The sequence below is a fragment of the Dermacentor silvarum genome, chromosome 11, assembly GCF_013339745.2.
Source record: "Dermacentor silvarum isolate Dsil-2018 chromosome 11, BIME_Dsil_1.4, whole genome shotgun sequence".
In the NCBI taxonomy this organism is placed as follows: domain Eukaryota; kingdom Metazoa; phylum Arthropoda; class Arachnida; order Ixodida; family Ixodidae; genus Dermacentor; species Dermacentor silvarum.
Window position 1 is genome coordinate 99,930,390 of NC_051164.1, and position 24,211 is coordinate 99,954,600.

Here is a 24,211-nt window from a genome sequence, read left to right on the forward strand (position 1 = left end):
TTCCGGTGAGGCCAGCAGCAGTATTTGGAAGAAAGTGTTGACCTTCTACGTGGTCTGAGAAGCCGCTATGTTACCTTGAAAGAAAGGGAGCGTTAGACGCTCCCTGCTCTGCCGTTCAACCGTTTTCGTGCTGGTGGGTATGTCGTAGAGTCAGGTATACGAATGTGAGTTGAGCTGCACGCCGGTTTTGAGTGATTTTTAACGCGATAGCTTTCTTTAGCTAATTCGCCCACTTTGAATGGACGTCGGCCGATGTCGCACAATAATAATAAAAAAATATGGCGGTGCATTCATCCTTTAGAGGTCGTTAGCGACTCCAATGCTATTAGCGGTTGATCTGATGGTTAGGTATCACCGATATCACCGATATCACCAACATAGTTGTTGGTGATATGTTTTATGTAACGGATTATTATGCAAGGTAGCTACCAAGTGACTCAAAATGGCGTCAAAGAGGTTCGTAGAAGAGCGCCGCACACCCGATGGCGCATATCCTGTTACCATTGTTGGTTTAAGGGTGGGTTTTGCACCCGGTTCTTTCAGCACAGCAGCGCGATGCTCTACCAATTTGACCATGGACTACTCAGTGACCCGAGCTGGCGGAAAAGAGGTTAGGCGCGAACATACACAGATACACACATAGATAGGTACAGACATACCGACTACTGGGGGAAGTTAAGGAATGCTGATGGCGTTAAAACCGGGAGAGAAATAATCTTGGGCTATTAGGTATGTGATGGCTGCTGTATTGCCGAGCAGATCAACATGGGTTACTGGGATTGTACTCAAACAGACGACTTCGGAACTGCGTCTGTGACATTGGTATGTGCCCATTCTTGACCAATACCCAGTAATAAATGGGCCAAGGTGACATAAGGGATCATCATCATCATCATCATCATCATCATCATCATCATCATCATCATCATCATCATCATCAGCCTATATTTATGTCCACTGCAGGACGAAGGCCTCTCCCTGCGATCTCCAATTACCCCTGTCTTGCGCTAGCGTATTCCAACTTGCGCCTGCGAATTTCCTAACCTCATCATCCCACCTGACTTTCTGCCGTCCTCGACTGCGCTTCCCTTCTCTTGGTATCCATTCTGTAACCCTAATGGTCCATCGGTTATCCATCCTACGCATTACATGGCCTGCCCAGCTCCATTTCTTCCGCTTAATGTCAACTAGAATATCGTCTACCCTCGTTTGTTGTCTGATCATAAGGGATATGTAGGGATATGTAGCCTTAAATATATGAAATCGATAGCGCCTCATCCTCAACAGACCGCTTCGCGTACAGCAAGGACATTTGATGGTTAGCTGTTGCTATCAAAAAGAAGTTGCAGCCAAGATGCTTTGGATAGGGACGGTTGCTACGAGATATGAACTGGGGTAGTGTGATTGCGAGAAGATATACCGTGTCGTGGTATCATAACGGGATACGACATTGTGGTTGGTAGCGAGATGGCCACTTCCAGTGTCTGCTTATGTGCCCATAAGGTTTCGTGATTCACGGACAGCATGGGAATATGCAGCAGGCTGCACAAGAAAGCTACCGCTGACTTTGACAATCATTTTCCATGGTTTCTGCCTCAATAGTTTTTTATAATAGAAAAGATGGCAGGGTGGGCAGAATCGAAGAACTGACCAGCAAGGTAGCAATAAGGAAGGTTATTGCGTTAAAGTGACCAGCGCAGTCTATTCAAGTCCTCCAAATTGAGACCACTCTCGTGCAAGAATTTGTTGACAGCCTTTGAACATCTCGCCGGCGGCGCCTCCCAATGTCCTAAAAAACCTTTTTCGGACAGAGGTCTATTGTTGAAATTCGACAAACGTTCGGCAAGTGATGGAGGCTTACAGCCGAGAATTTGGAACTTGCCAACTTGTGCCGAGATTGTTTTTTTTTTAATTTTTGCGTCACATATAGACTCTAAGAGCCGTGGCGTCTGTGCACGCACATCTGAGGCCACCTTAGACGATACTGAATAGGCGGACGAAGGCGACGTTGTGCAGATTGCGAAGTTATTCTTGAGCAAAAGTGCGGTATTCTTACAAGCTCGCGCTGTCGTTCCGCTGAGTCATGTGCTCCTCATATCGCAGCCCTTCGTGACACGACACCCCGTCAAAAAGGACACATACCGTCGTGTCAAACGTTTCGCGCGCCTTTTTGGAATGCGACACTGGTCCTTTCGGTGCAGTACAGGAATAGATCAACCAACGCAGCCCGAACCTTCGTTCCCTGGGAAACGGAGAAAGAAAGAGATATGAAAAGCGCGTGCGTTCGCGCCGTAAGTAGTCGTCTTGAGTCGTTGGTCCCGGCGCGACTGCTGCGCTAACGACGCGATGATGTGTGGCCGCTTGTGGATGCAAAGAAGACGAAGCAGAAAGAACGCGCAACGCGACGTCGGAGAGGCGTGGCGGCTGCTTGAACTCGCCGTGGTCGTAAGGCCGTCTGTCTTTCGCTTCTATCTGCTATCCGCTTTGTTTTGTACACAGTTTCCTACAAATATTTCAAGAATAATTTATAAACGGAATTGCGGTGCTAGTACCTACGGTGGTGCAAGTATGGCGGTTCAGCCAGGGGGATGCTATTCCGGACATTGTCAGATTCCGCCATATTGTCAAATTCGCCACCTTGTCAGCTCTGATTGGTCCAGAGGACTGATACGACCTCCCTGATTGGCTCAAAGTGCCGCCATTGCAGAATTCGACAACGTGGCGGAACTCGACAGAGTCCAGAGTAACACCCCAACATGGAGATGATGGGCTGAACGCATGTGTGCCTAAACTTGGTCCTCCTGGGTACCAAATGGCTTTGTGACTTTGCGAATCAATCAGTTTGAAAGAAGTATTGCGTAATGCAAGTACGACGATTCGCAACGATTATGCATGCGGGCATAATCTTATTGCCTTCGTGCGTTTAGAAAAGTGATTTGTTGGGAATTAAGAAAGGTGAAGCGGTAGTGACTAACGCCCCCTTAATGTGAGAAGCAACAACAAGGAATATTATACAAATCTATGCGCTACCTATAATCCCCAGGGGTGTACGAAAACAATCGAAGCGCCAGAGCTCCGTCTAGTATTTCTTGTAGGAAAATATGGTTTAGTATACCAGCACCATCACAGCGAGACTCTCTCAAAAAGGTGTTTCACGTTGTTTCGATGCACATGCGCGCGATAATGAAAATATGTCTAGCCTCCTGGTGATCGCGCAACTGTTATCAACGTGGTCGCTTGTGGGAGCGAAATGACGTCTCCCAAATGATAAGATACTTCCTCTCTCTCTCTCTATTCTGTTTTCGTACTGTTCTGACCACTTGAGAAACGACATTTAGCCGAATTTTCGGTTCCTGAATCAGCGTATGTTGTTCACGAGTGGAAATGTATACGCATTTCTCAATATTAGGGCCTCCTACGCGCATTCGTCAACCGAGGACGTAATGTTTTACATCCTCACAGACAAAAGACTTAATTAGTATTTCTAAGTGGGGCTCGGGAAGGGATAATGCGTTATATCGTCGTCTGCATCACCATTATGCAGGTTCACGTGGTCACGACACTCGCTGCGTACTTGGGGTATTCGGCATGAAAAGGCTGCAAGGATTATAAGGGCAAGCAGTTTGGAAATGGTAGTGGGAACAATAAGGCGCGAAAAAAAAAAAAAGAAATGTGGGGATTACTGCCCCCGCAGGTGTCTGCGGCCATCTGAGCTTGTCCGCCCCCTTATATTATCCGTCATTGCGCAGCTTAGTGCGTTTATCTTTCTTTTTTGCTCTCTCTCTCTCTCTCTCTCTCTCTCTACGTTTACGTATAAGCGAGTTCAATCCGCTTGACTTTCGCTGAGATGGACCTGCCAAAGCCAATTACCGCCGCCTCCGTTCCAGTTGTTATCTTTGTTTTACTCAGTAGCCTGTCGGCGGCCTTTCCTGCCTCCAGAAAGGAAGCTACGGGCCTCCGTCGTCCGCGACCTCGCCCTTGCGACCACTTCTGCCCCGTACGCCTCGATCGCCGTAAAAGCGTGCACTGTTGTGGAAGGTCGGACCAAAAAAATGCCTGCCGAGTTATGCAGGAGGGCGTTCCTCGCAAGTGTCTGCAAGTACGAGGTCGGTCCGCGGCAAACTGGCGCGTTCTCTGTCACATGGTCAGCTAGTAGTCAGACCGGTCACGGTGACGTTGCTGTAACCAAACCGTTCAAAAGCGCGCTTGCGAGCACAGGCCCCTCATTAGCCTACGACGCTGCGCTATGTATGCTTCCGGCACGCTGCACTGGTATTAAGACGGGGCACGACGGGCCACCTCGTTTCTCAAACGGGACGTCCCGCAAGTGGCGCCCTCCCGCGGCGTCTCCGGGAAAGGACGCCGACGCAACGAATGCCCAACTCAACCAACGATACCTATTTTTTTTTTAGATTGTTAAGCCAAGCTGCTGACCAACTCGTTATGCGTCGCAGCGGGTGTGAAAGGCGGCAGTTCCTGCTATCTTCTTTATCTTTTTCTTTTCTTACTTATTACACTGTACAGCGAATTGCGAATGAACCGTCGCTTTGTTAGTCCTTTCTTTCTCTTTCCCTTTTTTTTCGTCTTTCCCGAAGACACTGGGTGTGGCATCGTTTAAAAAAACGAAGCTGTGCGGAAGTTCCGCGGGCGCATCTGTTGGCGCTTTTGCGTACTGACCTTCGGTGAGAAGCTGCTGCGCTTCGATTGCCTGTTTTGTGTGCGCATCGTTATATCGCTCTGCGCGTGGGTTGAAGCAACCTTCTCTTCATTTCGTTGCAGTGTGTTTCGTTTTTGAGCCTCCGAAGCAAACACACAATCGAGCTTTTCATTCTTCTGCCTAAGCTATTACCCGTATCCCTCTCGAGCTGGCGGCCCCCCACTGATCGACACCTGTGTGCTTAAAGCCAAAAGGGCGAGCGAAAGAGAACATAATTCTTTGGAAATTCATGCAGCTAGATTATATAAAAAAAGCGATGAGAAGCCGAGGGACAATGGATACGCCGAGCACACCGAGTGGTGTCAGACAATATTTACGCTTCTATTCCGACTACTGCAGACCTGATGACCGTAGCACGCTGTCAGCACTGACCGGCCGCGCTGTGCTTCTGTCTTCGAAGCAAACTCTAGTCTGCGAGCGTACTGTGGCGCATACGAAATAGAGTGGCCGTGCTTGTTCGCCAGGACTGAACCAGCCGTAATTTGAGCGTACACTGTCGGGCCCGGAGACTTTTTAAGAGCCTTAAATTACGGCCAATATATGGGTATGCGCTTCCTCGTTTAGTTTCAGTACACGTGGGATGTTTTAATTTTAGAGCGTAGCTCTTAGGTGCCCGTTCCTGCGACGAGCGGCGGCGTCCTCGGAGTAAACGAGCACAGCGCTGGATGAAAGAGGGAACGCGGAGCGCAGCGGGGGATGAAAGACGGCGATAACAAAGACAGCGCGAGGAGGAAAGCGGAGTAGAAGGGTATGGACGAAAGCGTGAGAAGAAAGGCGTAGTGCCGAGTGAGACGGGTTCTGCGGCGACGATGGCTACGAGATGGCGCCAGAGTAGCGCGCGTCGTCTGTTCGCCGATGACGCCACTGATACCATATATGGAAACAAAGCGCTGCATGAGCGGAGGTCTGTCTGCGGCGGCTGCTGTGAATTGCGCCCGCGCGTCACCCACGCGCGCTGCCTCTCGTGATTTTCCCGATTAGCGAGGCAGTCGCGTCACACTTCGCTCCGTTTGCAATGTGCCATACAAGACAGATTGTCCGCGCCAGCCAATATATCGCGAAATGAAAACACGTACCGAACTGCGCTCAAATTTGTCGTTAGGGAGTATCGTAATCGTCGGTGTGAATTTTTTGCTCAGCAGTACTCCGGTGCGAGGTGTCACAGGAGGGAGACTAAGGAACAGCCTCAGAATGCTAAAAGCTGGCCAACGCGCACCGTTTCGTCTGAGCACGCTTCCGCTATTGACGCCGAATTCAGTAAGTCACTGAGGCTGACTATGGTTTTATCGAACAGTGGAACATGTATTAAAGAAGCAATGTAAAAAGAAATTGCGAACGAAGATATTGAACCTTGCCTGGAATACCGATGTTATTCCTGAAGTTGTCATTATGTCCTTAAGTACATCACAAATCACGCATGTGTACGCTGGACCTTTGGGCCTGAAGCGTTGCAATTTGTGACCGCGGGAATGTGGCGCCATCTACGGCGAGCGGCGGTGAAAAGCGTAAGTTCTATGCGCGCGGTCACTTAGGGGTTACTTTAGCATATGGCAGCTAAAAGCCGAGCGCTTTGCCAAAGAGAAGTCACTACTGCATGCTAATGTGGCAAGGGATGTCACAACGATTACCTGACCATCGCAGTAATAAAACAGAAAGAAAAAGGGCACAACACGTACTCCTGCAGTCCTCTGTCTTATTTGACAAATATGTGGCTGTAACCCGCTGTGGTGGCGTAGTGGCGTTGTATGCGCTGCTTAGACAAAAGACCACGGGATCGAATCCCGGCCGAGGCGGCCGCATTTAAATGGCGGTGAAATGCAAGAAAAGAAAAAAATAAACGACCGTGTACCGTGCATTGGGTGCCCGTTAAAGAACCCCTCGTGGTCAAAATTAATCCGGAGTCCCTCACTACGGCGTGCTTCATAATCAGATCGTGGTGTTGGCACTTAACAATCCACAATGTAATTGAATATGTAGCGGTAGTTTTAGCTCAAGTTGGCTGATAAGTCACGGTGTTGTGGCACCGGCTGTGACCATAAGCTATGCATAACGTTGGCTATTGGTCCAATAGTTTCGTTGTTGAATTACATTTGTGTTCAACATTCCGTATTTAGAATGACCTTTTTCGAAACGATATGAAATGATTGATTGACCGTACAAACCACGACAGGCAAGTGTACCGTTAATATTTGACCTTGGTTTTTAACCTCACTTCCCGTCTTGCAGAAGTTTGGGTAGCCTATCTACCATACTTCCTCTAGTATCGATTTCCTGCTTATCAAATTTTCCAAGCAGGAACAAACTATCCCCGTGGACACGCTCTTCAGTCTTCATTAAAGAGGCGACCGGAGAAGACAACTCGGTCTACTTGCCTCACCTGTCCCATGTTTGCGTCGGAAGCCCGTTTAGTAGAAAGTTAAGCAGAGAGAAGAAAGATAAGAAAAAAAGGAGCGGGAAGTAGCAGTGGGTACAGGGTTTATAAGAGCACCACCCGTCCCTGGGTACTCGGGGCAATGGTCGTTAATTAAACGAGCACCCCCAAGTTGCGCCCCTGACTGCAGCCGATCAGGTCGCGGGATGGGGTGAGCGTTGACTCTCCATAGGTGCTTGCTGCGCTTCGTTCTTAACCCCCTCTCCTTCACCCCTTCTCCCAAACTCCCCTCTTCTTGCTGCTCTCTGTGAAGGCAGGAATCCTGATGAATTAGACCGTTCAGGAAGGATAACCCTTGGACGGATTTAACGCTGCAGCATCCGTGCTCTCAAGAAACAGTCATGATGCACCTTTTTTATTTTTTTAGTTGGTGGCGCTGCAACGGAGCGGGAGGCGCCACGGAGCGGGAGGGCTTCGCATCTTGCGTGCCTGAGCTTGTGTGGAAAATGGGCAGAATGCGCCTGAAGGTAATTAGGTGTGTGTATGCGTACGTGCGTGTGTTTGTGCTTGCCTCCGCGCGATTAACCACTTAACTCGAGAGGACTGGGAGGTGACCGTGCTCAACTGCTCCGGACTAGAGGAACAACGAGCTCTGGTCCAACGGGCTCGAGTGGCGGCTTCGACCAATGACGTCTCGGACTAAGGACTACACCTACTTTCATGGAGCTCACGGGCTTCACCCTCTTTCTTTGTTCAATAAAAGTTTTCACCACCACCACCGCGCGCATGTTATTGTTTATAATAACCCGAATGAGTGCGAGTGAAATAAGGCGTTCAATCCTAAATTTTAACGCGACAGGGTTAAGGACCCCGTGTCGCAGAAACTCCGGCGTCAGCGTCCGGCGCCGGCGTCCTGTGAGCGAAAATTTCCGTATATATGTAGGTGTATGTATATGCCACGCCTTGTTATATTTCATGCGGTATATGCGGATTATACTGCCACACCATTCTATCACTAATGTTGCTTATACTTTGTCCTTACGTTCTTGAAAAAGTTATTCCTCGGAATTTTGAGAATGACATCCCAGAGACAAATGTCACGGAACAAAACGCCGACATAGAATGCCTTTTATGTTAAATTTATCAGACTGAAATATTAAAAGTGCGAGAAAATAACAGAATATCGGCCCACGCAAGAGGCCGCGTTTCTGCCAGAAAGCTCTCATTCGGGCATACCGTTTGCCGCCAACCTTTCCCCGTAAACATTACGGTTGCATAAGCTGCAGTTGCCGGGAAACGTGAGAAGCAGAGAGGGATATTTAAATGCTATCGCGTTCCACTCTTAATGGCGAAGCTTAAGCGACCTCCAAGTTATTCCTTTCACCGTGCTCAAGTTTGTTCTCGTGTATTCTTTGCCTGCTCAAAGCTCATAACAATTAACCAACACGGTAGGCTTCTTCTTTTTTTTAATGTGACCGAGGCTATGGTAACCATTTCATTTGCGTTGTGAGCGGGAAGGGTCAGAATTCCCTGCATACCAATCCCTAACTCGTCCTTGAACAGTTCCGATGTCAGTAAAAAAAAAAGTAGTTTTAAATATTTACGTTTAGAGCTGAGCGTTATTATGACTCCCAAGTGTGGGAGTGTCCAAAGTGGTCCCTTTCGAGCCAGAGACGTACGAATTACTGCGCTCACGTGCTGCCTAATTGCAAACGAGACGACTGCAAGGAGCTGTTGTGCGACTCTTTAATTACTTTCGCTCAATCTTCATCACCGAGCTACGAACGTAAAATTGCTCTAGGAGAGCAAGAACAGCGCATGCGCCGTCGCCTGCGTCGTGCAAAAAAAAAAAAAAAAAAAAAAAAAACACACACACACACACACCATGATTGCTGTGTATCCGAATCGTGTGTCTCTTGCCAAATTGTGAGACGCAGTTGCTTGCTGATTTATTCTAAGTCTCTTAATGACACACGCGTGATGATGGCGTTTTCCTTCGGTGTATTGCTCTTGATAAACGTCAACGCTTCAACTGTCCGCCGTGGCAACGTATATGGCGTTGGGCTGCTGAGCTCGAGGTCGCGGGTTCAAGCCCATCGCCACGGCGGTCGCATTCCGTCGGGGGCAAATGCAAAAAGTATAAGCTCACGTACAGTTATCGTCAGTATGAAAGAGAACATCATTTGAAAAAAAAAAAAAAAAAAAAAAAAAACTACGATAGTTCGTGATGCATGGGTTCATATCTAGCAACTTGACACAGAACAAGAAGTTTTCCTGTTTAATTTTTACTTTCGTTGAACACTTCTGGGGAAGGCATGTGTGTTTAGCCATTATGGGCGTCTGAGAAAGAAAAAAAAAAGGTGTTCCCCTTTAATATTGATAACGACTGTACCATGGATTGGGTGCGTGTTAAAGAAGCTTAGGTGGTCAAAATGAACCCGCAGTCCCCCGAAACGGTATGCCTCATTATCATATCGCGGTTTTGGCGCGTGAAACATGTAAAGCCCCACATTTCAAATAATAAAGTTAATTGGATATACCGCGGGTCATTATGTGTCCTCCTCCTTGCGTTGCCGTCGTTTCCCGCGCTCAATTGTTGAATTCAATCCACCTTTATTCAACATCCACCAGCTGTTTGGAGCACGGACAAAAAGCTAGCCTAAGGAGACTTGACTGAGTCGTGTATCTAGATATCCTACATTACAGTCGAACCCGGGTATAACGAATTATCGTTTATTACGAACGGCTGTGAAATCCCCCTTAAAAATTTCGCATAAAATTTTTATTTCCGATATCGAATTATTGATATATCGAAGTATTTCGCGATCCCCTTCGAGTTCGATATATCCATGTTCAACTGTATATCTATAATATATCCAGAACATATCCTTATAATAATAGGTCTATATTATCTGTTACGTTTGTCCGTATACCTAAACCAGCTCCTCGGCACTGTTCGTCAAGCGGCCCACACATACACACAGACGTGTCCGGCAGCTCGATCGAGTCGCGCTGCGGTCAGTTTCGTGGTCACGCAACCGCTGCCCGCGGGTCACGCCGCGTTCCCAGCTCAGAAAGCGCTGCCCCATTAGCCCCGCTCTCTCTCTCTTTCTCCCTCGCCCACTTTTCGTCATTTCCCTTCCCCTCACTTTTACCGACCCGTGGTTTTCACCTGTTTTGATTGCGCGCGTTGCGCGTCCTGTTTTAAGTCGAACGCCGCCTCGCCTCGGTCGTTATCGTCGACGTCGTTGCCAGGTGATGGATCGCGTGTCCTGGCCTACGGCACGCGGGTCGGTCGGTCGGCATGGTTGGTGTCAACAAGATTGGGAGTCTGCTCGGACCCGCGCTGGACACTTGTAGGGGGGATTCTGGTTGGTTCGACAGTCCTGTATACAGCGATTGAGCCAGTTGGTTCGAACGCCGTATCTGGTCGTAGACAGGGATTGAGTCGCATTATACGTGAACAGCTAGGGGCGCTTCGCGGTTTGTTCGAACGAGTTGTATTACACGGGCAGCCCGGCGTTTCATTTACTGCCGGCGATAAGATCGCGCTCGATTATCGCCGACGAACTTTGCCACTGGCGTGCCTTCTCAGTGATGTCCGCACGATAGCGCCGCTAGGTCTCCCGAGACCGCGCGGCCACTCTTTTTGAAGTTGTGCGTACAGGCGTATACAGGCGAATGCAGAATATCAATGTTAATCACGCCATCTGTCTTTCCATACTGTATTGCATCGTTTGTGTGAGCGAGACTTGCAATTGAAGTGAATGATTAATTGTGACCATTTATGTCTTTCAGCACATCCGACGAGAATATAATGGGATGCTAAAGACAAGAAAAAAAAATTGCGCTTCTACAGCAAAAACAACAACAAAACACTCATATCGGAAAGGGGATGGGGGGGGGGGGGGGGCAAAAAAGCGCCCTTTTACCGTGCAAATTTGGATACACGTTAAAGAACTCCAGGTGGTCGAACATTAACCCGGGATGTCCCGCACTATGGCGTGCCTCATATTGAGGTCGTGAAGCCCAGAAATTAATTTACAAATTTTCTCTTGAACAGTCAACCTCTTATCCGCGATATTAACGAAGCTATAGTTTCGAAAGGCTACCTTACCGGTTCAAACTGATGAAGTCTTCCGATTTAGTGTCCCGTTAAAGCGATTCGCGTTCCTTGGGTTGCACACTGTAAAAAAAATTCAAGGGGCACTTATAGTTATCTCTACGTGGATGAATGCGAAAGCATTGCGACCGCCAAAGGTCGAGGGTTCGAGTGCCATAATGAACTCTATCTTAATAAAGCCTGTGCCTTGATTAAAGCATTATTAATTAACTCACACCCTGACACCCTTTGCGTGTCAGGGTGACACACACACTTACATCCTTATTCACTTTCAAGGGTGTAAGTTATTTCACAGTGTGCTCTCTCGGTTTATCCGCTTTCGGGGATGCTGCTTTAATGTCTTGCGTGACACTAGGCGTCCGGCGTTGACACTTCGTCGGGCATTCCACTCGTTCGTGGCTTACGTTATTGACGTCCACTGAAAAGCTACTGCGGAGCTATTTCGGGCCGTACAAGATACTCCGACGTCTTGGTGCACCGGACTATACACGAGGTCGCGCATCCGACGGTGTCACGCAATCACAGCGGCGCTGGGCGCAACCGCTGAAGTTGTCCGTGTTCTGTACGAGCGCTAACGAACTGTGATAACTCTACTTCTTACGTGCTTGCATATATTTGGTTGCTTTTACGTGTGCTTTCTCGCTTTCGCATTCTGTTTGTACGTAGGAGGCTATGGTTTGTAGCATCGGGACGATGCTTGTTAAGAGAGGGGGCATTGACACTTTGTTTACCTTTTTTCCGGTTACAATGACCCCCCCCCCCCCCCTTTTTTTTTTTTGTTAAGCATTGTTACAAGCTGGTCGGAGCCTGACGCTTCGACATCGCACTTCGCCGTAAGAATTTGGCGGTTATATTGCCTGGAGCGTATTTCCGGCGTCTTCTATGTTAAGACGGATAGGTTGGCTAGTTGGTTTGGCATCATAATGAAACTTTTGCGCACACAACACGAAACCACAACGAAGAAGTACACAAGGACTGCGCTAGTCCTTGTGTACTTCTTCGTTGTGGTTTCGTGTTGTGTGCGCAAAAGTTTCATTATGAGTCTTCTATGTGGCCGCGTGACTTCCTATCGAAGTTCCACGACAATCAATCATTGGCAAGGCTGCGTATTAACCCGGTAACGAGTTCATGTTTAATCGCTCCCGCATCTTTGTAACAGTGGTTTGCCGGCGAAAAACAGTCATCGAGAAAAAGGTAACCAATGTACGAGCTACTAGTTTCAGTATGTCTGGATGTAATCCACCTCGTGTCATAGCTTCGTACATGCCTCGTGCTTGTCACGTGTCTCTGCGCTGTTAAATCTACCCATCATCATCATCATCATCATCATCATCATCATCATCATCATCATCATCATCATCATCATCATCATCATCATGTATTTATGCCCACTGCAGGACGAAGGCCTCTACCAGCGGTCTCTAATTACCCCTGTCTTGCGCTAGCTGATTCCAACTTGCGCCTGCAAATTTCTCTAACTTCATCACCCCACCTAGTTTTCTGCCGTCCTCGACTGCGCTTCCCTTCTCTTGGTATCCATTCTGTAACTTTGCCTATAACGCGTACCTATTCCTATACCATCTATACCAGCGATGAATCTGTATCATCTATATATACGATGTCCCAGCTAACGTTAGCCAAGATGTTCAGCAAAAAAAAAAAAAAAAATGACACGGTGCAAGATACGATTTTAAGACCTGCGGTGTTTGTTCGACAGACGCCTGACGATCGAACACCGTGGGTTATATAATTGTATTTTGCAACGGTGTTTTCTTTTTTTTATATATCGTTAGCTGGGATACATGATATAGCCATCTATGCAAGATTTCTATACGAGCCAAAGTTGGCTCTCTTCCGCAGAACCTATAAGCTGTACACAAAGAGTGAGACATGTTCAAAAACATGACATTGTTTGACTGATTTATTTGCTACGGATTGGAAGCGTTGACAACAAGCACGATATGTCGCCGGCTTCTCCATAACTATACGTTGTTAAATTAAGGGAGGATGATGATGGGTGAATCTAAACACTTCAGCTGCTTAGCAGTTCGCGCAGCCTAATGCGGGGCAGTCAATTGTAATTCTATCAAAAATTGGCAAATCGATAACATGTGTTACATTCCTCAGTCTGACATATATACTACTGGAAACCATCTCATGATGTTCAGTCTTTTCTCAGACGCTTCGCAGACAGTCAGGGACATCTGACACCATGTTCTGACCGGGACGTTAAATAGCATAAGTCTGTATTGAGGGCTTTGAAGCAGGGACGAACCATGCATCAGCTCTTTTTTTTTTTTTATTAAACATTCGTTTCATTCAGGGGCCTAGAAAAAAATCGTATGTAGGCGGGATTTCTTGAGCCACCAACTTGCATCCGGTGTTATGCATACATAGAGACGGTTGAGTTTTAATTTTTATTCAAAGGGCGGTGGTGTATGTTTTGGACTCTGAAACCTAAATTGACACATATTTTCGAAGCTGCAGTAGCTCTACTGCATGGTTGTCGCTTAGATAAAGGTTACACCTAGTAGGTAGGGAAGTTGAGAAAGACGTATATTTTAACTTTATACTAAATTTGGTCTCTAAACGCCGGACTTAGGATTTATCGACATTATCATGACGTCATGACACAAAGCAAAATTTGCCGACGTCCTGTGGCAATAAGGTTATGTTTGATGACGTTGCTTGTAAGATAGATAGATAGATAGATAGATAGATAGATAGATAGATAGATAGATAGATAGATAGATAGATAGATAGATAGATAGATAGATAGATAGATAGATAGATAGATAGATAGATAGATAGATAGATAGATAGATAGATAGATAGATAGATAGATAGATAGATAGATAGATAGATAGATAGATAGATAGCAGGCGCAATGATCGGAGGAACAGAGCAAGCCACTAGGTAGTGTCCAAAACAAGGTGGCTATGACGTGTTCTAGTTCTGCAATTGCTTCCGGCGCATCTAATTCGCAACAACATCACCTTCGAGATTTGTGTCTGTTACTCCAAGGAAGAGGTTGCTGGGCGCTGGATTTGGACAGCACCTCTGTATCCACCACCTACACATCCACCTTTGGGTTGCCGAAACCGAAACTGGTTCGTGGGAACAAGCATTACATTAAATTATTTAGGCCGCTCTGACGCTTGTCAGTGTTTCTTCCAGTGGTCTAAGGGTTTGCCCCTTATTTAAAACAAAAGAACGACAACTCCAAAATGTCACGTCACTGCTGCTTTAATCTTGTGTCCTCTTGTAGAAGGGCTGATGAAAGGCACCTTTGCGATCTCTGAAGGTCACTACTGACATTAAGAAAAATCGGCAACTACTTATTGTCCGATGTCTTCGCCTCGTTCAACGTTTATATAGATGTCCAGGCTCGCCGACTTCGTCTGAGAGCACAGTAAAAGCGCAAATCGAAATTTTAACCCGGAGGTATTAGAGTTGCGCGATAGCAATTTTTGAGACCGAATCGAATACGAATCGAATAGGGCCAGAAACGAATCGAATCAAATACGAATCAAATACGAATCAAATACGAATCAAATACGAATCAAATAGCGTTAGACGTGAATCGAATAAAATACGAATCGAATAATGTCAGAAGCGAACCGAATAGCTTTAGACGTGAATCGAATCAAATGCAAATCGAATAGTGCCAGACGCGAAACAAATATCGAATATTTTTCTCGAAAAAAAAAAAAAAACCGGCCGTTTTTACCATAAATATGAGACGATGTTCATAACAAGTATTGACAATGTGATACAACACTCTGTCATAGCATTTCATCTGATGACGCATTCTTTGTTCGCAAATCCCGGATTCTTCAGAGAGTGCGAATGATCGCGGTTTAGAAGCATAAATCTGGCTCCTTGAGCGATGTATAGCGTGCTCCATTAGATAACTTCTCATCTTTTAAGTCTACTATATGGCCGCTTGGATAAAATTTATCGCAGTTCTGCCTCAGTATTGTTTGATCGCTCACACTTGAGGATTTAAATCACTCCAAAACTATTCGAAGAATATTGTTATTCGCCAATACCGACTATTTGATTCGAAGACCAAATCTAGTTATACGGCATTCGAGTTGATATTCCAAATTTTCGAATATTCTCACACCCCTATGAAAATTTTAATAAGAATGATTCCAGCGGAGGCTCTGGTTTTTCTGGGCACGTTGTTCTTAATTCAATCTTGGAGCTCTGCCACGCGCAACAGATTTATGAATATACCTCTTGGAACGAGCCGTAACCGTACTGGGAAGGACAATCGAAATAGATACCCCAAAAAAAAAATATTGTGCTGCCGCGCGCAACGATCTTGACAGGGGCTTGTATAAGCTCGATAGCCGAACTTTGCGTTCTCCGTCGAATAATGTCAAGTAATATCTACCTATTTATCTACCATCTGACATAGATTCAGCTGCCGCAAATAGCTACCGCGCTCAGCAGCTCGGTGACATGGTGGTCCAATCACGTGACACAAACCGCTTAGCATATATATATATATATATATATATATATATATATATATATATATATATAGTTATGCAAGTACATTGCAAAACTTCTCTTTAGCCCTATTTGGTCCAATGATTCCTGCAGAAATCGTACAGCTTTACAGCAAATATCCGACGACATGTAGAGAAATAAAAAAAACAAGAAAAACACCATCATGGCTAATATTACTGTGAGCGTCAACAACTGCAGTTACATAACTTAATTAGTGATTGTCTACTGCAGATAAACGTGGTTATGCCCGATATTTCATAAATGTACGTCCATGCATCACATCACGCCGTGTGGTGCCTCTGTGCGGTATTTATGGAGGCTGCTAGACATATCGCTTGGCTTGGGTGGCACAAAAATGGTCTTTAAACGTTGTTCCCCCCCATATTTCACAGAATTATGATTGTGAGAAGAAAGAAAAGAACTTCGAAGAATCATGCACTTCCTCCAGCGCCTTGATTCGTTGGGGGATTCCTGGAGAAAGGCCTTTGATATCTTGCCGGGAAAATGCGCTCATAATCTTAATTTTTTTAAATGCGTAATCATTTCTATGCCTACACAACAAGGAAACCAGTCCGACCGTCCGACCGTCTGTTCGTCACGTAAGACGATCGCTTTCAAGATAGGTCCCGCCGCAGCGAGCGAATTGACCTTCGTGCCGCCTCTCGCTTCAACGCGAACTAAGCTGCTAAAACAGACCGCCACACGAAGCTATCAGCACTCAGCGAACTCTGTCGCTATTATGTCGTACGAGGTCGGGAGAAGCATATACCTATTTTGGCAGTCCGATGATTATTTCCAGTTAAGAAAACATATCCTTATTATGATGAGTGCAAGATGTATATGCGATGTTGCGTGCCCCTACCTGCTGTAAAACGTCCGTTGATAACCATGTCAAGTACTTTTTTGGTCTCACGTCTTTTGGTTTCACACTCTCCGTCAGCCTGCACTGATGGAAAATAAATATTTCATATGTTATGTTATAGCAATTAAACAATGTTCACTTGCGCACGTGTGTCAGATAAGCTCCCGTTAAATATTAGCATCGTTCTCTAGGTTAGTGTTTGTCCATAAATTTCTCGCTCGTACAGCCACGCCACGCACAAGCAGTTGATATACGCACTCATTAACTTCGCTAACACTTTCCTGAGCCTGGGTGACAAAATGCGCTACTTTCGCTCACCGGTGGTCATGACGACAGGGCGTAGCAAAAGTAATTTAGCCACCTAAAAAAAAAAAAAGAAAAAAAATTCGGCACCGCTAGCCACCGTGCTCGCCACCGAGACAGCGACAGCGACATTTTCTAGCACTCCGAGGGTTATTTGTCTTCGCTCATTGCAAAAGCGACGCCGACATCGCAGCAGGCGACGATATGCCCGGCCGGCTATAGCCGGCCACCCGACCAACTTGGCGCGAGTGGCGCGTTGGAGTGCGTTCTTCTAATTGGCCTAATTTGTGACTCCCGGTAGCGCACGAAAACAAAACACGGCAGAAAAGAAACAGAAGGGAAAGAGACACCACGCCTGGCAAACAGCAACGAAAGAACAGCCATAAAGAAGTCATGAAATGAACTTCGTATTAAACATGCAAGGCGGACATGGAACGATGAAGAGAGTGAGAGTGAGAAATGGCAAAAAAAAAAAAAAAAAAAGCAAGAAAGGAGCAGAAATGGTGGGGCAGCTGACGTCACGTGACGTCACGCGCGGCGTTCCGCTACCCCCGCTCTTCCAAGCGGCCGACTCGCGAAGCTGCTTTCGTCCTCCTCCTCCTCAGCTCGCGCGCGCTTTTGAGAGCGTTTTCTCGCGCGTTGCGGGCGCTTGCTGCCCGATAGGAGAAAAGTTGGCCCCACTCTTCGGTTCGCTCCCGGCAAAAACCGCGAACGCTGTTCCGAGTTCGGGAGCCACACACAACACGGCGCATACGCGCGCGTGAAAGCTGCGGAGTTGGTGCACGGTTGTGTTGGCGCGCTTGTTTTTAGTCGCTGGTTGGGACGCTGCGCTGTGTTGTTAGTTTTGAGGGGTGTCTGTTTTCTTCGTCGTTATTGCGGTGAATGGTGGCCGTCGAATGTCGTAGGTGACCCCGCTGCGAACTTTGTTGGACACATCTCCGTTGTTGTTGGCGTTTTTTAATTTTTTTCCCCGGCCTTGGAGAAAGACTGTGCTTCGCTAGCGCGTGAGCTTACCTTCCCATGATTCATCGCTGCCACTGCGTCGTCTGCGTCACCAGACGAGGTGAGATTTTGTTTCGTATGCCAAATACGACTCACGGTGTTTCTTCCTTTTTTTTGTTCTTTTTGCGCAGGGGGGGCATGTGATGTGTGCTTTTATGTACGTGTGAGTGAAGGGGGTTGGCGGGGGAGGCAGTGAGGCGGAAGCGTGTGACTTTGTTACGGGCAAGATTTTTCGATAATATTTGCATTGGCTAAAGCGGTACGTTGACTGTTACGTGAATGACCCTTTCTCGAAGTTAGACAGTCCTACGTTTATGCACGCACATAAAGAACCAAATCAACAACAACAACAACAACAACAAAAATAATAACTTGACCCGGTATAATATAGCGATTCCTTCCGCTCGATTATTTCTATCCCTTTATTTTCATTCTGGTGATAACGCAGACCGAGCGCCGCCCTGTCCACTGACAATGAAAGGAATTAGGATGGAATCGTTACGTGATCGCGACCCTGATTTCTGTTCCTTCCTCACAACACATGTCGTTTTCACGTTATGCATTTTTGTTGTTGTTTCTACATTTGGGCGCTACGTACAGAATAACAATTCTCAGTAAAAGGTCGGGTTCTCTTTTGTCAAACGTCAGCTGTTTTAAGAAACGACAATATCGCTATAGTTACAGGAGGAGCGTTACGAAATGTATTTTGGTCGATCAAAATGACAGCGACAAATACGGCATTACGACCACGCCACGTCTGCGGCAGGTCTGTTGTTCTTGCACAAAAGTTAGGCATGGATGTTCAATAGTGAGGGAGCTTTCAAATCTCAATGCGCATTAAGTTACGAAACGTGTGACGGGAAACGTTTCATATGGTCCTGTCGGCGTTTAGTGTCGGGAGACGGTGATAGTCACCTTTAGAAAAGGATGATGTACGTGTGCATTTGAAGCAGTAACTACCGAAATATACAGTGTAATCACTTATGATTTAATCAGCTTCCCCTCCCTTCGTTTTCTTTATTCATTTCACAAGTGGCTTTCAAGGTCATTTCATGGCGCCTGAACCCTCATCAGTACACGAAGCAGGGGCAATGATGGTACAAAGCTGGGCCACATTGGTCCTACACTGGAAAACGTTGGTCCAATCATCGAGCCAACATCCGTTTTGTTACTATTGCTATTTTTGACGTAGCGAGCATGCCCCCCCCCCCCCCCCCCCCCCCCTTATACCCCTGCCAGTTATGGCTTGTCAAAATCTTGAAATTTCATAGTACTCGCTCAAAAGATCAATTCCAAAGGTTGCTAGAGAGCGGTGAAGGTTTACCGCTTATATTTAACTATTTTTGATCAGACATTGAAGCGCTTTGGATGACAAGAACGTGTCTGCGTTGTTTAGTTTTTGGTTTATATTTAAATATTAGGCAGACCTAGCAGACGGAGCAAACATTTTAACCAACGCGGAGTTGTCGCCATGTTGAATTCGATTCTCAGACCTGACCAACGACCTGCCGTTGATTTAAACCTCAAGAATTTCGCCTAGCATACCAAACTGCAGCCTGTGGAACAAATGCGTAGACTCGCAGACGCAGATTTAGACTGTGAGGGAATGATCTTTGACTTGAGAACGTCTCTCGAAATCAGTTCGTGCCTTGAAACAGCCTCCGTATGATATATGACTATATATGATTCATTTCTAATGGAACAGAGGGAAAAGCTTCTTTTCTCGATGACATTGGGCGAGGAGGCCACAGGCTTGAATCTGCACCTTCAGTGAACCTGATGGAATTGCTGCATAACTTCATGCAATTAGTATTTCCCCTTATCAGGCGACAGAAGTGGCCGTTTACAAGCTATATTCGAAGCACTTTGATGCTGTTGGCACTACTGATAAACAAGTTGCTTCCCAAAGCTACACCTGTGCGTTCAGGTTGCGATGCTGTGACGGAGGGTTCGGGACTACTTTCGGCTACTTCAAGCTCTCATGCGTACATCAACGTTTCTGCGCGTTCTCGCGTTTCGCCTCGAGTGAAGTGCGCGACCGCCCGAGCCGGGAGTCGAACCTGGTACCTCGTATCCAATGTTACAACGCCACAGTCGCGCTGGGCAACAGCGGAGGTCACCGACGTGTTCAAAGTCACGTTGTCTTATTTTTATTTACAACGGTGCCATAATGTACTTAAGTTCGAGCAGCTACACTATGACAATGTCATTCAACTACCCTGAATCAGCAGGAAGGATTCGAACTCAACTGTCATTGTCGAAGCGGATCATCCATGCATTCGCAAACACATTCGCGGCAATGACCCAACCAGGAAGGACTCAACGCGCTTCCCACTACCCTTCCAGAAGCAACATTAGGCACCGCCGTACGATACTGACATATTTGTTGCTTTGTGTAAGTGTGCATCCGCAGTCGAGTATCGAAGCCGCAACCCTAGTACTCAGGTCGTGTTGCCATGCGTTGGCAGCCACCATCACGACGTTGCCCGAACCATGTCAGGAGGCTTCAACGCATGGTCTCTCTGAAGTGAGCAGCTGTAGGAATTGAAAAAGCAACCGATTACTCTCGGTGCGAAAATGTCAAAGTCGAAGCTGGTTATACGCGGGTGTTCGAAAACACCATCATGACGTTGCACAAACCATGCGGCAAGGCATGAACGCGCTTCCTATACTCATCTTACAGCAGATCATACGCGATATCGTCTTATTGCTTGCTCCGAATTGCGCTGCCTGTCATCGAACCCGCACCTATTACTCGGCGTCACAACGTCACAGACGAAGCGGGTCACGCATGCGTCCGGAACCAACTTCACAACGCTGCCCCAACTACTCAAGAACAGGAGAACAGACATTTGGGCAAGTTGGTTAAGCTTCATCTGTGTGTTTCATCTTCAACTGTGTGTTTCATCTTCCTAAGATACGCCAAGAACAGCCTCAACGCACTTCCTACTCGTCTTCTAGCAGTTACATTACACGGCCGGACAACGTTTCGGCTATTTTGAAACGGTATACGACTTCCGCGAGGCAAAGGTGCGCAGCTCTATATAACCCTGCGTGGGCTTTCAGAAGATGATCTTGCTGTTTACTGCCTGTAAAATAAACAATTACAAAAAGAGAGATATTCAGTGCGCTTGTTGCGGCTGTCAGGCCGTCCTACGGCTCCAAAAGGTTCGAGCGCGCGCGCTGAGTGTGCGTCCAATTTAATCGCGCCGGGCGATCAGCGGTGCGTCCCACGTGGGACGCGGCGCTTCCCAAATTGCGGTCGACGTCGTCGTCATAGTCGGGGCGGAATCGATTCCTCTGCTGGCCGCCAGTTCGAATAACAATAATAATAATACTAAAAAGAAGGCTGGAAAGGTGCGGCCAGCCACGCCGCCGCGTTTAGGTGGGACCTGGCCCTTCCTCTCCGAGACGTCGCCCTGCGGGGTCCGAAACGTCCCCTGGCATGTTGCCGACTACGGGTAACGCCGCGGGGCGCGACGCCTAGTTATGTACCGCCGAACTTTTTTCTATGTGCTTGCTGTACGGCGCTCACTAAATCCGTGCAGTTTTGTAGGAGCTACAAGAGGTTCTGGAACGGGCCGGTTAGTCTGTCGTACACGAGAAAACACCAAAGAAAAAAAAAAAAAAAAAAAAGAGGGGGGGGGGTGGAGTGGAGGGTGCCAAGGACAAAATACAGCTTAGGGCCGGACAAATTTCTTATTTGTTGTATGTAGTTGTGGGTTGTGCCACTCGGTGCAGTAATACGCCATAGGGAGCACTTGATCAGTCCCCTGAAGAAGATACTATAGGATAACCCTGACCACGACGGGAAGAAGTTCGGTATACCGGTCCGTCTTATTAGAGTGTCAGTTTAATCTACAGCTCTATAACCCTCAGAAAATGCTGCACCGTTTTCGCAGGGCAACGCGTAGAGATACCGTATCGAGATAGATCAGGCGCTCGCCGGCCGACGTCACCTCGCGATCTGAAGCCATTAAGCCGGACGCACTCCGGAAAGTTCTTTGGCGGCACCCCCGCGGCGCTAATATCGCGGCGCTCGCGCGGAGGTGCTGCCACCTACCACCAACGCTGCGGGACGCCCATCGTTTAAGCGAGATTGAAAAGGCTTACGCAGTGTGTGTGTGTGTGTGTGTGTGTGTGTGTGTGTGTGTGTGTGTGTGTGTGTGTGTGTGTGTGTGTGTGTGTGTGTGTCTGCTTGTACGTGTGCGAGCATGTGTGTGTATGTACTTGTGCGTGTGCGAGCATGTGTATGTGTGTGCTTATGCGTGTGTGTGTATGGGTTTACGTGTGCGTGTGTGTGTGTGTGCGCTTAAGCAACCGCTGAGTTTAGAACCGTGTTTGCGAGCTCGCCACATGAGGGTGTCTTCGTCTGACGTGGCTTGAGACGAGAGAGCGCGACTTGCGAAAGCGATCGTCCCGATATGGGGTCGCTCACGGTATCGGAATTCCGGAAGACGGATGGCTCGGACGACGGGGGCCCGCTTCTGACGAGATCGTCGACCCGCTTGAGAAATCGGGATGGCTGAGTCACTAACGAAAGCATTTCCTTTGTCACGAAAGTGTTTGGGCCTAACGTTTATACAGTGACCTGCGTTTTTTATTCGAGCAACATTAGAAGGTTTCGTGCTTACTGCTGCATCGTTGTCGTCCAAACATCGCAGCAAGATTGATTTTTAAAATTTTTTATTTAAAAAGTTTTTTTTAGCGGTTCGTCCGGACGTCTAGTTGCAGACAGGTTGCAAAATCAGTTTGCGTTGTTGCAGTGGCTCGCATCTATAATGTCTTGGCATTCATGCAACGGCATGTTCTCTCTTATCTTTTTTTTTATGTATGAAACAAGAGACCAAAGACGCCAAATGCTTCATTGAACGACGTGGACCAAAATAAAGAAAGGAAACGACCTTGGCTGCGAAGTGTTAGCGAGAACGACGCAGCGATAAGGCCGAAATAATGTTTTAAATTTGTAAGAAAACTGTGGTATAGTGGAAGACGCGAGCCAGACATTATCTACTGCCGGCCTGATACACGTGCTGTAATTACGGCACGTTGGAGCTGGAAACTGGCTTCCCGTAAAACCAGCCGGCGGCAAGCTTGCGGGCAGTGCAACACTTTGAGCATTTGCTTGGTGATGCTGCACACGTGATGTGGGGGACTGGGTCGAGACAACGGGAGTTTTCTTCTTCTTCTTCTTTTTTTTTTACCTGGCGACATTTTTTTGCCATGACGGCACTGTGGTGATAGTTTTTGACACGTCATGAACGCAACTGACGAATGGACAGAAACAGTAAAATCTAGCGTTTTCAAAAAAAAAAAAAAAAGAGGGGGGGGGAGGGTAGGGGTGGTTACTAACATGATCGAATGTGGGCCTGTGTAAAATGTGTAGTGATGGATAGCGGCAGAAGTCTCTTTCTGCCAAGTCAGGCACATCTATTTATGGGTCAAAGCGTCTACATCCCTTGTTGGTCACTTTCACTGGTCACTGATCAACGTCTTTTCCATAAAGTCTTTTTATCAAGCGTGCTGTAGAAGGGTGCTGATTTGCACTGGTTTGCACGTGTTTCAAACGCGAGAGAAACAGCGCAAAAACAGCACAAAACTGAGTCAACAAACTAAGCTGCGTTTGTCAACATCGTTTGTCCTATTCCTGTGTTGTTTCACGTCTTGCATTTATCCGGGCCTTTTTGTCAGACATTGCTGATAGTTTTTGACGACGTTGTGACGATTCAAATTACCTGTCGTTGTCCGCGCAAGAGTGTTTGTTTGCTTATTTTATTAGTTTATTGAAGAAGTTTAGTATTCCGAAACAATACAATTGAGGGCTATGTATAGGCATTGTGCAGAGAAGGGTATCGGATCAATTTGGACACCCGGGGTACGTTAACGTGCACCCAATGCTTCTTGCCTCTCGAGCGTTTCTGCATTCCGTCCGCATCAAAATGCGGGCGCTGGAACCGGAAATCGAACCCGTGACATCTTGTTGAGCAGCAGCATGCCATAGCCACCGAGCAACCTACGGCGGGTTAGCACCTTCTTGACGAGTGTATACCTGTGCGCTTTGACAATATGGGCGCTGTGAAAAAAAAAGGAATGTTTTGATCAAATCAATAGAATATGGAACGACCAATTTTAACGCGACAGCGTTAAGGGCCCCGTGTCGCAGAAACCCCGGTGTCAGCGTCCGGCGCCGGCGTCCTGTGAGCGAAAATTTCCGTATATATTTAGGTATATGTATATGCCACACCTTGCTGTATGAAATGCGGTATATGCGGGTTATATTGCCACACCATTGTATCACTAAAGTTGCTCATA

General features: G+C 47.1%; 1 protein-coding gene across 3 annotated transcripts in view; it reads left to right on the forward strand.

Moving 5' to 3' along the window:
• The window catches only part of LOC119433057 (lactadherin-like), a 150,478-nt gene that overhangs the window by 59,027 nt on the left and 67,240 nt on the right, over positions 1-24,211 (forward strand). For 2 of the 3 annotated variants that reach the window (XM_037700203.2, XM_049658493.1), the window contains exon 1: positions 17,547-17,960. The exons of the other annotated variant lie outside the window; for it this stretch is intronic. The gene's annotated coding sequence lies outside the window, so the exon portion shown is untranslated. Of the gene's footprint in view, positions 1-17,546; positions 17,961-24,211 lie in introns of those variants that run through there. 3 annotated transcript variants of the gene reach the window in all.